Source organism: Ursus americanus, chromosome 17 (assembly GCF_024610735.1).
Source record: "Ursus americanus isolate L20-20 chromosome 17, mUrsAme1.1.p, whole genome shotgun sequence".
In the NCBI taxonomy this organism is placed as follows: domain Eukaryota; kingdom Metazoa; phylum Chordata; class Mammalia; order Carnivora; family Ursidae; genus Ursus; species Ursus americanus.
Genome location: NC_142143.1, coordinates 12,840,801 through 12,854,722, shown reverse-complemented (window position 1 = coordinate 12,854,722; position 13,922 = coordinate 12,840,801).

Genomic DNA, 13,922 nt, shown 5'->3' with positions numbered 1-13,922 from the left:
ATAATTAAAATCATACAGTATTTGTCTTTCTCCGTCTGACTTACTTCACTTAACGTAGTACCTTCCAGGTCCATCCACATTGCCATGAATGGCAAGAGTTTGTTCCTTTTTAACAAGTGAATAATATTCCATTGTGTATATATTACATCTTCTTTATCCATTCATCTATTGATGGACATGCATCTACTTTAACAAAACTTTGCCTATCCCAACGTCATGAAGATACCTCATATATTTCGTTTAGAAGGTTTATTTTTTTATCTTCCACATTTAAACTTATTATCCATTTATAATCAATTTTCTAAATGATTAAAATTGTATTCAATAAGTTATAATTCATTACTGTCACTTTTTAGAAAAAATTTTATTTAATCATCTTTAATGCAGTGTAATTGATGTATGGTAAAATGGATGTAATTGAAGTGTATATTTTGATAAGTCTGACTTACGTGTACACCCATGAAACCATCATAGCAATCGGGAAAACGAACATGGAGATCATCTCGAAAGTGTATTAATGTCCTTGGGAATATCTCCCTCCCACATCTCTTTACCCCCAGGCAACCACTGATCTTTCTGTCACGACCCATTAGCTGACATTCTGTAGAGGTTTATATAAATGCAGTCAATGGCATGTATCCTGTTTTGTCTGGATTTTTTTTTTTTAGCTCAGCGTAATTATTTTGAAACGTGTCAATGTTGAACATACAATATACATAGTTCAATCCTAATTTTTGGGTAATAGCCTATTTGTATAGATAAACAATTTGTTTGTCCATTCACCTCTTCATGGGTATTTGGGTAGTTCCAGTTTGAGACCATTACCTATAACACTGCTATGAACATCAGTGTACAAGTCTTCCTGTGGTCATATACTTCATTTATATTGGGTAAATGTTCAGGTATCGAGTATGTACTTTGCTAATCTCTACTTCCGGTGAGTCACTGGCCTTTTTATTGTCCTAAAAAATATCCTAAATTTAATTTTTTAGATTTCACATTTAGTTCTATCATTATTTTAGAGTTAACTTTGCATATAAATATAGATAGATAGATAGATAGATAGATAGATAGATAGATAGATAGACAGATGATAGATAGATAGATACTTAATTGCTCTCATGCATTTGTTGGAAAAACTGTACTTTACCCACTGAATAATTTTTGCACCTTTGTTGAAAATCAATTGAACAGGGGCGCCTGGGTATCTCAGTTGGTTAAGCGTCTGCCTTTGGCTCAGGTCATAACCCAGGGTCCTAGGATCGAGCCCTGCATCAGGCTCCCTGCTCAGCGGGGAGCCTGCTTCTCCCTCTCACTCTGCACTCACCCCTGTTTGTGCTCACTCTCTCTCTCTCAAATAAATAAATAAAATCTTAAAAAAAAAAAAAGAAAATCAATTGACCATGTGAATACAGATCTATTTGTAGAAAATCTGTACTGATCCATTGATCTATGTGTCTTTACACCAGGACCATGATGTCTTGATTTCTGTAGCATTATGAGAAATCTTGTATCAGATAGTTTACGTCCTTCAGACTTCTTTTTCTTTTCTTTTTTTTTTTTTTAAGATTTTATTTATTTATTCGACAGAGATAGAGACAGCCAGCTAGAGAGGGAACACAAGCAGGGGGAGTGGGAGAGGAAGAAGCAGGCTCATAGCAGAAGAGCCTGATGTGGGGCTCGATCCCAGATCGCCGGGATCACGCCCTGAGCCGAAGGCAGACGCTTAACCGCTGTGCCACCCAGGCGCCCCGACTTCTTTTTCAAACTGGTTTGGCCATTGTTTGATTCTTTGTGTTTCTTTTTTTTTTTTTTTAAGATTTTATTTATTTATTTGAGAGAGACTGAGAGAGAGAGAGAGAAGGAGTGGGGGACGGGGGGCAGAGGAAGACGGAGAAGCAGACTCCCCACTGACTGGGGAGCCCGATGTGGGGGTCGATCCAGGACTCCAGGATCATGACCTGCGCCAAAGCCAGACACTTACTGGACTGAGCCACTCAGGTGCCCCAGATCTTTGTATTTCTATATGAAGGTTAAGATCAGCTACAGAAAAATTGGGAAGTTTTTTTTTTTTTTAATTGGCATTGTGTTGGATTTATAGATCAATTTGGAGAAAAACACATCTTCCTGAATTATTGGGTTTTTCAGTTTATGATCCATCTCTTCATTTATTTAGGTCCTCTTCATACTCTCTTTGCAAGGTTTTATAATTTTCCACAAACATGTTTTGAACACCCTTTGCTGGATTTATTCCTGTGTGTTTTGTATTTTTGATGCCACTGGAAAGGGTATTGTTCCAGTCATTTCATTTTTGTTTGTTCACTGCCGGTATATAGGAATAGAGTTGATTTTGTATATTGATGTTGTATCCTATAACATTGCTAAATTCACATATTTGTGCTGGCAGTTTTGTGTAGTGCCTGTGATTTTTTTTTTTTTAATGTAGATGATCATGTTACTTGTGCAGGGAGTTTTGCTTCTTTCTCTTTGACTGGGAGTTCTTTTATTTCCTATTTGCACCTTACACTGACAAGAATTTTCAGTACAATGTTGAGTAGAAGTGGAGTAGGGACAGCTTCATCTTGGTTTTGATTTTACGGGAAAATTTTTAGTCTTTCACTATTACACATTCCCTGTAAATTTCCCATAGATAGTTGTTACCAGGTTAAGAAACTTACTTTGTATTCCCAGTTTGCTGAAGTTCTTTTTATCAGGAATGGATGTTGAAGTTTGCAATGATTTTCTTTCTTTCTTTCTTTTTTGAGATGATCATATGATTTTTTCATTTTTAGTCTGTGAATATGTGAATTATTTTCCTGATTTTCAGATGTTTAAGACCAGCTGATGAGCAGGTTTGATTTCACCTGTAACCTCAATTCCCCTTTGTCATATGTACTATTTTCTTATTACTGTTGTAACAAATTACTCAAACTTGGCCTAAAACAGCAAAATTCATTCTTTCACAGTTCTGTATGTCAGAAGTCCGAAGTGAACCTTAAAGTACTAAAATCAAAGCGTCAGTAGGGCTGGTTCTTTCTGGACGCTCCCAGGGAGAATGTTCCCAGGCATCTTCCAGCTACTGGAGGCAGCTGGCATTCCTTGGCTCCTGGCTACATTAGTCTAATCTCTGCTTCTGTTGTCACATCACTCTCTCCTTTGTCTCTGAGCCTCCTGTGTCCCTCTTCTCAGGATCTCTGTAAATATAGCAGGCCCAGCTGAATAATCCAGAATAATCTTCCCCATCTCAAATCTGTAACTTAATCACATCTGCAAAGCCCCTTTCGCCCTATCAGCTAACATTCACAGGTTCTGAGGATTAGATTGAGGAAATATTTGGGGGGCCATCATTCCGTCTACCACATCATGTAACCTAACATGTTCACAGATGTTAGAGACTGGGTCATCAACCTCGTTGGGGGACTATTATTCTGCCTACCACACCCCCTTTACCTGGGATTGTTCCTCCTGAATGTATGAACAGACAGGTATCAGAAGTTCAGTCTCTGTTCTTCGCACCTCTCAACTCTTCTCTCACACTTCATCTGTTTGTCTTGTTGCTCTGTATTCCTAGGCTAATTACTTAGTTCCATTTTTTAGCTCATTAATTGACTCCTCGGCTGTTCATATCCTGCCATTTATCTATTAATATATTTTTTCTAACTATCCTACTCTTAAGTTCCAGAATTATGGTTCTGTTTCACGGCAGATGGTTTTTTTATTCTTCCTGAGGATATAACTATATTTATTCTGAAGTATTTTCTCTATATCCTTAATTATATTTGTTCTTTGGATGGGGGGAGGACTAATTTATCTGATACTCAGTCTGATCCTCTTGCCAGGTGCACGTTTGTTCAAAGAGTTGACCAACCTTGGCTAGTCCTATTTGCAGTCAAAAGGTAGAAGTGGTGGGTGCCTGGGTGGCTCAGTCATTAAGCGTCTGCCTTTGGCTCAGGGCGTGATCCCGGGGTCCTGGGATCGAAACCCACATTGGGCTCCTCTGCTGGGACCCTGCTTCTTCCTCTCCCACTCCCCCTGCTTGTGTTCCCTCTCTCACTGGCTGTCTCTCTCTCTGTCAAATAAATAAATAAAATATTTTTTAAAAAAGGTGGAAGTGGAAGCTGGCATACCCTTTATTACATCAAATATATATCTCTGCTTATCCATCAGTGGATCTAAATTCCGGACATTACAAGAGCATTTCATCAGTGGTGACAAATGAGCAGAAGGGTGCATAGCTCAAGTTTTTGTGCTCTGTCGTCTGGGTGTTGTATCTTTTTCTCTGGACATAGAATTTATTAAGTCGCCCAAGACAAACCTATACTTCTGACTACTTTGTTGGAGACTTTCACTGCAACTAACTCTTTCCAAACTCTTTCCAAACCAGAACTTTCTATTTGTATGTCTGTATATTCTTACACATTTACCTCGGATTCTGCTGTGTCTCTTTCTCCAATGCCAACATTCGTGCTAAGAGCCCTTGCAGGATAAGACATTTGCTTGGTCTACATATCGGTTCTCAGGGCTTTGTCCCAAAGGCAGAAGCCTTGCCACTGGATGTTCGATATGGAGAAGGTAGAGGGGTTCAACGCGAGGAGCTGTTCCAAATTTAGTTCTCTAATTAATTTCTCTGATTATTGCCCCATGCTCCCTGCAGATCTTTGTATTTGGTAACTCTTAGCTTGGCATTTCCTTGGAGATTCTGTGGGAAAACGAGCTTTTACATCAGTAGTTTCTTCTCTCCAAAGGCGAGTTTTCTGTCCTTGTTTCTGCTGTGGACCAAGCCAGTCTGGCTTCTTTCTCTTTCTCTTTGATGATTGTTTTTCTATGATGGGTAACCACAGGGGTAATTGTTGGGTCACCAAGTACGTTCATCTTCAGCTATACAGTGATAGATATTGCTGTAATATTCACCAGAGTGTTTGAAACAGTTTCCGTTCCCACCATAGCACAGAAGAGTCCCTGTTTATTGACATCCTCATAGTCCTTAGTACCGTCAAACTTTCTAAATTTTGCTTAACTGGCAGGTGTGAAGTGGTCCCTCATTTTAGCTTTAATTTTCATTTTCCTGGATATTGGTGAGATAGAGTATCTTCTCATATTTTATTGGGTATTTAAATAAAATTAACATTTTATTAGTTAGTTTGCCTTTTCATTGATAAGGCATTTCTTATATGTTCTACTTGGTAATCCTTATTGATCATGTTGAATTGCAGATATCTTCTGACAACTTGTGGTCTTTTTTCTTTATTTAGCTTTGATTTTTGAGTTATTGATTTTAATGTAGTATAATGTAACTTTTCTTTATGCTCTGTGCTTTGTTTGTTTGTTTGTTTTAAATAGAACTCTGCTACCACGAGTTTATAGAGAGAGCCTCTCAATGTGATGTGTGTGATAATAATAATTTTGGGAAATTTGTTGAGGCTGTCTTATTGATCTAGTAATCATTAATTTCCATAAATGTTTATTTTATACTCAAGAAGAATATATATCTTTTGAGTTGGGAACAGGACTCCTTCTGTAAGGACTCTTAGATCATGCTTGTCAATCGTGTTGCTCAAATCATTTGTCAATTGTGTTGTCCTATTCCTTTATGTACAAAGATTTTTTGTCTGCTTCTCCTATTGAATACTAGGAGTGGTGTATTAAAATATCCTATAGAGGGGCGCCTGGGTGGCACAGCGGTTAAGTGTCTGCCTTCGGCTCAGGGCGTGATCCCGGCATCATGGGATCAAGCCCCACATCAGGCTCTTCTGCTGGGAGCCTGCTTCTTCCTCTCCCACTCCCCCTGCTTGTGTTCCCTCTCTCGCTGGCTGTCTCTGTCTCTGTCAAATAAAAAATAAAGTAAAATAAAATATCCTATAGCTATCCACTTTAATTTTTTTCAATTTAATTTTGTAATTGTTTGTTTTTCTACCAGAAACTACGTATGTATGTATATACATGTTATATAACATGTAACATGCATACGGGTTCAGAATTGCCATATTTTCCTGGTGAAGTTTATTTTTTATGATTATATAATGATCCTTTTTATAATCATCAGGCTTTGGTGTTGAGGTTAAGTTTTTTATTCTACAATGCACCAGTTTGGGTTAGGTTTGGTTTGGTTTTGTTTTCCCCAGAATATACCTAATACATCTTTGTTCTAATTATTTTACTTCCAACATTTGTCCTTATCTTTTAGGCATGTATTAGGTCTCTTATGAAACACATATAACTGAGGGTATTGGTTTGTTAAGGTTCGCCATAACCAAGAACGATGCACTTGGTGGCTTAAACACAGAAATGGGCTCTCACGGTTCTCCCGGCCAGGAGTCTGAGATCAGGGTGGTGGCAACTTAGGTTTTCCGAGGGTCGTGAGAAGAATCTGCTACGTACCTCTTCCCCAGCTGCTGGCCGATGCGGTGGTAATCGCCAGCATTGCTTGGTTTATAGGAACATCAGCTGATCTCTGCCTGTATCTTCACATGTGTCCTCCTGTGAGGGTGCCTCTGGGTCCACATTTTACCCTTCCTCTGTGGACACCAGTCATGTTGGATGTGGAGCCCAGCCTACTCCAGTGTGACCTCATCTTAACTATTTCCCTCTGCAGTGACCCTATTTCCCAATAAGGTCATGTTCTGGGGTATTGGGGATTAGGACTAACACATACAGATTTTAGGGGAACACAACTCAACCCATAACACTCAGTTTTAAATAATTCAATCTAAAAATGCATGTAGGGGAGCCTGGGTGGCTCAGTCGGTTAAGCAACCAACTCTTGATTCCCGCTCAGGTCGTGATCTCAGGGTCATGAGATGGAGCCCCACATCAGGCTCCATGCTCAGTGGGGACTCTGCTTCTCTCTCTCTCTCTCTCTCTCTCCTTTTGCCCCTCCTCCACTCATGGTCTCTCTCACACTCTCTGTCTCTAAACTAAATAAATCTTTAAAAAAAATTTAAAAATACATGTGTACATGCACATATATTATCATATTATATACAATATTGTACATATTTTGTATACAGATATATTGTATATAAATATATACTTGTACAGACACATGTATTTGGATTTATGTCTACCTTTTTGCTTTCTACTTGGTTTGTCTTATAGTTCTCTTTTCCTGACTTATTTCTGATTGATCAAATAGTTTTAATTCTTTTTTTTTCATTTTTCAAAAGTTACACACTGAATTTTGTTTCTTTTTGTGACACTATTTAAAATGTAATCAAGTGGGGCGCCTGGGTGGCTCAGTCGTTGGGCGTCTGCCTTCGACTCGGGGCGTGATCCCAGAGTTCTGGGATCGAGCCCCACGTCAGGCTCCTCCGCTGGGAGCCTGCTTGTCCCTCTCCCACTCCCCCTGCTTGTGTTCCCTCTCTCGCTGGCTGTCTCTCTCTCTGTCAAATAAATAAATAAAATCTTAAAAAAAATAAATAAAATAAAATGTAATCAAGTGTATAATCTTTTCCAGAAATACACAAGAAACTTAGAAGAATTTTGCCAATACATTTTCATATTATTTTCATTATTACAGAGCATATTTTTATTTATAACTTGTTTTGAACATGCCTCCAAGTTCATCATTACTATTATCACTGTTTCATATAGATAATACTTCTGAAAACCCACCCGACATTAATCTGTCTCTTTCCTCACCATTCTTTGTTGTACCTGAGTCCTCCTTCTGGACTGAAGTTTTTTCTTTCTGACATGTATTTTAGATATTCATTTAGTAAAGGAATTTAATAATAAACTTGCTTCTGTTTTCCTGAAAAGTAATGTTAGTAATTTTAGATTGAAACTGTTCTCTTTTCTTCTTGACTGCGTTAGCAAATTCCCTCCATTTTGTGTTCTTCAGTATGTGTTTGGATGTGATTTTTTTTTTAATTTATCCTGATTGGTATTCATTGTGTTTCTTAAATCTGAATACATGATTTCTTCATCAGTCGGAGAAAATTCTTACCCATTATATCTTCGACAATTGCCACACCCCCGTTCTTTCAATGTCTTCCCTAGAAATCGGATTGGATGTGTGCTGTAAATTTCAGTTTATTCTCTACGCCTGATATGTTCTCTCTCTTTTACTGTCTGTGCTGCATCCTGAATAATTTCCTAATACCTATTCCACATCAAACATTTGTCTACTCTCTTTTTACAATCATTTATTAAATTGAAAATTTCAGTAATCCTATCCTATTTTTTAGAAGATCTGTTTGGTTCTTTGTCAACCCTGTGCTGTATTTTTTTATTGTGTATTGTTTCCTTCCTGTGTTTTCAAGTCTGCTCTTTAATTTGCCACCTATTTATCACTTGAATCCAATAATTCTATTAACTGAGGTTATCGAGGGTCTAATTCTGGTATTTATTCTTTCTGCTGATTCCTGCTCTCTGACTTGATTTCTGGTGCTTTTATGCTCTCCTTTTGAACTTAGATATCTTCTTCAGCACATTCACAGCTTGGAAAACCCCATGAAGCCTGGATTGAAGACTTTCAAGAGAGGATTTCCATTCACCATTGAGAGGGGACCCTGATGTGTTTGGGGTTTCTCAGTACCCCAGTCCCTCCTAATGGGCAGCATGTGGTTAAAAATATGCAAAGAAGACTTTTCCTTCCCAAAGCTCCTGCTGAGGCAGACATATTCCCATGCAGTCTCCTTTGTTACAGGACGGACTTTTTCTATTACACTATTTTACCTACACTGTAGCGCTTTGGGGTCTCTGGTTTATGCAGGCTTTCAGTTCCACCTTCTACCTTTAAAAAGCCAAAGGCCTTATTTTCTTCTGTAACAGACCCTAAAACTCAAACCCCTTGGTTAATAAGCATAGCAAATGCTTCCAGGATAGTCGCTGCATGGGTGACAACGTAAAACTTGAATTTTCATGTCTCCCTCTGTTTCAGGTCCCTGGAGATTTATCCTTTCTTCTCAAAAGCTCAGCTATGCATTTAAAAGAATGCTTGTTACATTTTTATCATTCGTTTGCAAGCATTTTTTTTTAATTTTTATTTTATTTGATTTTTTTATTCCGGAGTTTTTCCAAAAGGTTGTCAGCGCAAAACAGAGATAGTCTAACTGCTTTCTGTATTTTAAATATCCATCAGAGTTATGGTTCACTGAGGATATCCTCTTATATTTTCCATGTTGTTCAGTATTGTTTGTTTTAAATAATTCTTTCCCATCGTTCAAAGAGATGTTTATACAAAAGTATAAAAAGCAGGTGAATGTAGTCTATCATCTTGACCCACTTTTTGAACTGGGTCTTGAAGGTTCAGTAGACTTGCCAGGTAGATAGTGACTCAGGCCAGTCGATGCTAAGGCAAGGAGGTCATGAAAACATAAACTTTTCAGAGGGAATGATGAAAAGTTAAATACAGCTGACTCTTGAACAAAGTGGGGGTTAGGAGCCCTGGCCCCTGTGGAGTGGAAAATCCACATATAACTTTTGACTCCCCCAAAAGTTTAACTACTAATAGCCTAGTGTTGACTGGAAGCCTTACTGATAACATTAACATTAATACATGAACACAATACATAACATATTCGATTAATACATATTTCATGTGTTGTATGTATTCTCTAGTGTATTCTTTTTTTTTTTTTTAAGATTTTATTTATTTATTTGACAGAGACAGCCAGCGAGAGAGGGAACACAAGCAGGGGGAGTGGGAGAGGAAGAAGCAGGCTCCCAGCAGAGGAGCCTGATGTGGGGCTCGGTCCCACAACGCCGGGATCATGCCCTGAGCTGAAGGCAGACGCTCAATGACTGCGCCACCCAGGCACCCCTCTATAGTGTATTCTTACAATAAAGTAAGCTAAGAGGGAAAATGTTAGTGAGAAAATCATAAGGAAGAGAAAATACATGGACCAAATGCACTGTATTTATATATAAAAAAAAAATCCATGTATACGTGGATCAGTTCAAGCCTGCTTGCACGACTGTTGTCAACTGTAGAGCTGGAGAGCACTACCATTAGGACAGAGTCAAGATGAATCTAGGGGCGCCTGGGTGGCTCAGTTGGTTAAGCATCCAACTCTTGATTTCGGCTTAGGTCATGATGGGTGACCATCAGGGTGGTGGGATTGAGCCCCGTATCAGGCTCTATGCTCAGCACAGAGTCTGCTTGGAATCCTCTCCCTCCTCTTCTCCCCCTCTCCTCACCCTCTCTCTCTCTCTCTCAAATAAATAAAATCTTTAAGAAAAAAGATGAGTCTAAAAGTGAGGTAAGTTCGGATGACATTTAAAAAGGTCTCACCTGATATAGTGAGTCTGGGTTCTGCTATAGAATTTAGCAAAACGAATGGTCTTTTGTTTACTATGTACTAGGTGGTGGGTGCCATACTGGAGTTTTTACATAGGTTACTATTATCATCCCCATTTTATAAATAAAATGGCAAAGCTAGATTTAGTTTCCTAAGGTCATGTGAACCCCAGGGGGTGGAGCCTGACTACAGAGCTCAGAAATTAATTTCTGCAGCGTTCCCCAATAAACAAAGATAAGATGGGAAACAATTTTAAAACAAAAGTTAAGTAATAAGACCGGTTTACTGAAGGAAGACTTTTCTGCTGGCTCGGTAGCGCAAGGAGCGAGGGAATTATATACCACTCTTAGCTACTTATCAGCGCAGAGCAGAAGACGGGGGAAAGAACGAAGGAGGACCTTGCTGGGCATTGTGAAGGTCTGTACTTCTTCATAAGATGGGAGGCCATTGCAGAATTTTAGCAGAAGAGTGAGATCTTTAAGGATTTTTAAAGGAGCACTCTTATGGCCATATGGAGCATGGAATCATGGGAGGGCAAGGGTTAAAACAGAAAATTCCACATTGCTGTCTACTCTGTTGCCTTTGTGTACGAGGATAGAATATCTGGGCCTCCCTGGTTGGCAGCAGAGGTGAGGAACGCCGGACAATTCAAAGAGACCCGCTTTTGGAGGATCAGCCGAGTAGAGGGGCCCCTGGGTGACCTTATTGTCTTTCTGAGAAGAAAAGGAGGTAAGGAGAGATCTTGGTGAGGTGGAGAAATGGCAGCCATCATAAGGATGAGAAGCATCAGTGATAGGAGTATAAATCACATTCCCTTTGCTAGCATTTATACCCCATACTTCAGAAACTCTCCGGGGAGCTGGAAAAGAGGAAGGGGTCTCACCACTTGGAAATGTTCTATGCAAATGAGAAGTGGTTGACACCTGCAGATTCATGTTACACGTGTGCTCTGCCACTTGATGCTTTAAACAGCTCTGGGAGGCAAGTATTACTACCTCCAGCTCATAGATAGGAGACCGAGGCTTACAGATGTTAACTCACCTTCTTAAAGCCAACCACTAGTTACTGGCAGAAATGGAATTCAAGCAGAGTTTTATGGCCCTGAAAGGTGTACTTTTTGAGGATACCACATTGGGAAGAAAACTTTATCTTAATCAAGGTGAAAATTATTCTGCCCTGGATTGGAACTCATAGGGGAGCCCGAGAAAATTGCAGGAGCAGCCGAGACACAGCCTGGAGGTGGCTTTCAAGCTCTCTAATATTTTCAAGTGTATCACTCCGAGACAACGCTCCCTGGTCCTCGAGAGTTTCTCCCCCCCAGGATTCAAGTTCAGTTCTAATTCTTGAGCCTCTTTTTTCCTCCAATGGGTCAGAAAGCAGAGCTGCTGAGGGTGCCCCAGTCTGTTCTCATCAAGGCAGCTCTGTGTGCCCCAGGGGCCCATGCTATTCTGAACCCTCACGTGCCCTTGCTGTTTCTTAATACTGGTGCCTGCCGATGCCACACTGGGAGGGATGCATTTAAGAGGCGTCCAGGGGCTCCGCTAAGCAGCTCCACTTTTGTACCAGGCATGCTGGGGCAGGGACATGCAAATCACTTCTTTTCCCTCACCGTGAGCCGCGTGCGCGCGTGTGTGTGTGTGTGTGTGTGTGTGTGTGTCCATTTCTTTAGATAACCATATCCAACCACCTTGTCTTTTGCTTCTATTTGCTCTAAAACTCAGTTCAACATCTTATGCACAAAAAGAAGAATCAGAGTGACGTAAGAATTCCATGGGTCCAGATAATATCCTCTGTCTAAAGGAATACTCAAGGGAGGAAGGGTTGGGAAAAGAGTCTAAGAGAGATACAAACTGAAAAGACAAATTCTATCAGCTGACCCTATAGCCGGAAAGTTGTCAGGTCATACATAAAGTCTATCAAGTCCTGCCAATCGGATAGGTTCGATTTACATTTACCGAGTACCCCCTCTGTGTTGGGTGTAGAGTGGGGAGGTCTTCTTCTGGCTTTCATCACCAGGTAATGCTCATGCAAACTTGGGGGAGGGGTAGGCTTTGTTCGCTTGCTGCCTTTTGAGGCTGAGCAAAGTGACATCCCCCAAGAGTAGATGACATGTCCAAGTTCGTTCTGCTCTACATATCAGAAGCAGGATTATAACCTACTAGGGCTCTTTTTATATCAGAAGCAGGATTCCTGAGTAGGGCTCTTTTCACATGATCCTGCTGCCTTTTCCAGGAGTGGCTGGAAATTGGAAATGAATTGAAGGACACTGAGCACCTATGGAAGGAAAAAGGGTGTGGAAGAATGGTTGAGTTGTGTCATCGATCTCTGCACGCGCCTTGACACTAGATCTGGCGCATGCTGTTCATGAGCCGTCCCTACTTTGTGCTTTTGTGTGTTCTCCCCACGGTCATACTCCACCTTGCTCCCGGAGACTCTGATCTGCTTTCGTTGTGGCCCCCTCTCATTTTGCCAAGACCCTTGGCATTCAATTCTCTTCCTTGAGAAGCATTACTTGCCTGCAGTATGCCGACCCCTGAGACACCAGGGGCATAAATATGGCCACAGCTCAGAAGGAAAAAGGAGCAAGAGATGGGATCAAATCTAGAGCTGGGTGTCTGCTTCAGATGTGGTTGCCCTGCGCATGACCGGATAGCAGTAGGAGCGCTGGAAGATGTTGGGATTATGGATATACTTTGAAGTCAGAACTAATTGAATTTTAAGGCAGACTGGGTATGGGGTGTGGGATAAAGTGTAAGGAATGACTCCAATATTTTTGGCCTGAGCAGCTGGAATAATGGAATTACCAGTCACTGAGATGTTGGAGATGGGGAACGAAGACCAGGAGTTCAACTTTGGGCTTGTTACCCATGAGGGGTCTATTAAATAAACAACATAAAAGCTGAGCAGGTTTGGACAGATGAGTCTAGAGAGGTGAGAGGAGGTTCGGGGTGGAATTATAGCTGAGACTATGGAATGCCAGGAGGTGTTAGCTATAGCCACGAAATGAACGGACATCACCCAAGAAATGATTGCTGCTGGAGAGGAGGTCAGGAACTGAGTCCTAGAGCATAAACCTAGCATTTAATCACTAGGAAGCTGGGAGAAACCAGCCAAGGGTATTAAGAATAACTGGTGAGTGGCCAGATGTGTACGGGAACCCAATGAAAAATGTACTTCAAAAAGGAAGACATTTCTTCTCTTGTTTGTTTGTTTGTTTTTAATTAAAGCGCACCTGATGTACCTTATTATATTAGTTTCAGGTGTACCCCATGGTGATTCAGCATTTATATTCATGACAAAATGATCCCCATGATAAACAAAAAAGAAGGCACTTCTACCACCGCATTGCGAACCAACCTATTCCAGCCTCCGAAGGAATAGAACCTGAGATGCTGGAAGGACAGTACTCTTGCTGTGGGTGTTAGCCGCCCCAGGGTTGACTTAGTCATCTGTCTCCAGTGGCTTTTAGAAAACAAGGGGAATGGCAGAAGAACAAGACCAAAATCCAGATGGGATTTGAACCGACACTGGACTGTGAGCCCATGGGAGACATCCTTTCAAGAACACCCAAATTAATCAGGAACTAGCTTAAAGGGACCCAACATTTATGGTAATCAAGCCACTGGGGACTTAATTTGAAAATAAAATTGAAATGTGTTGAACCTCTGAAATTATAATTAA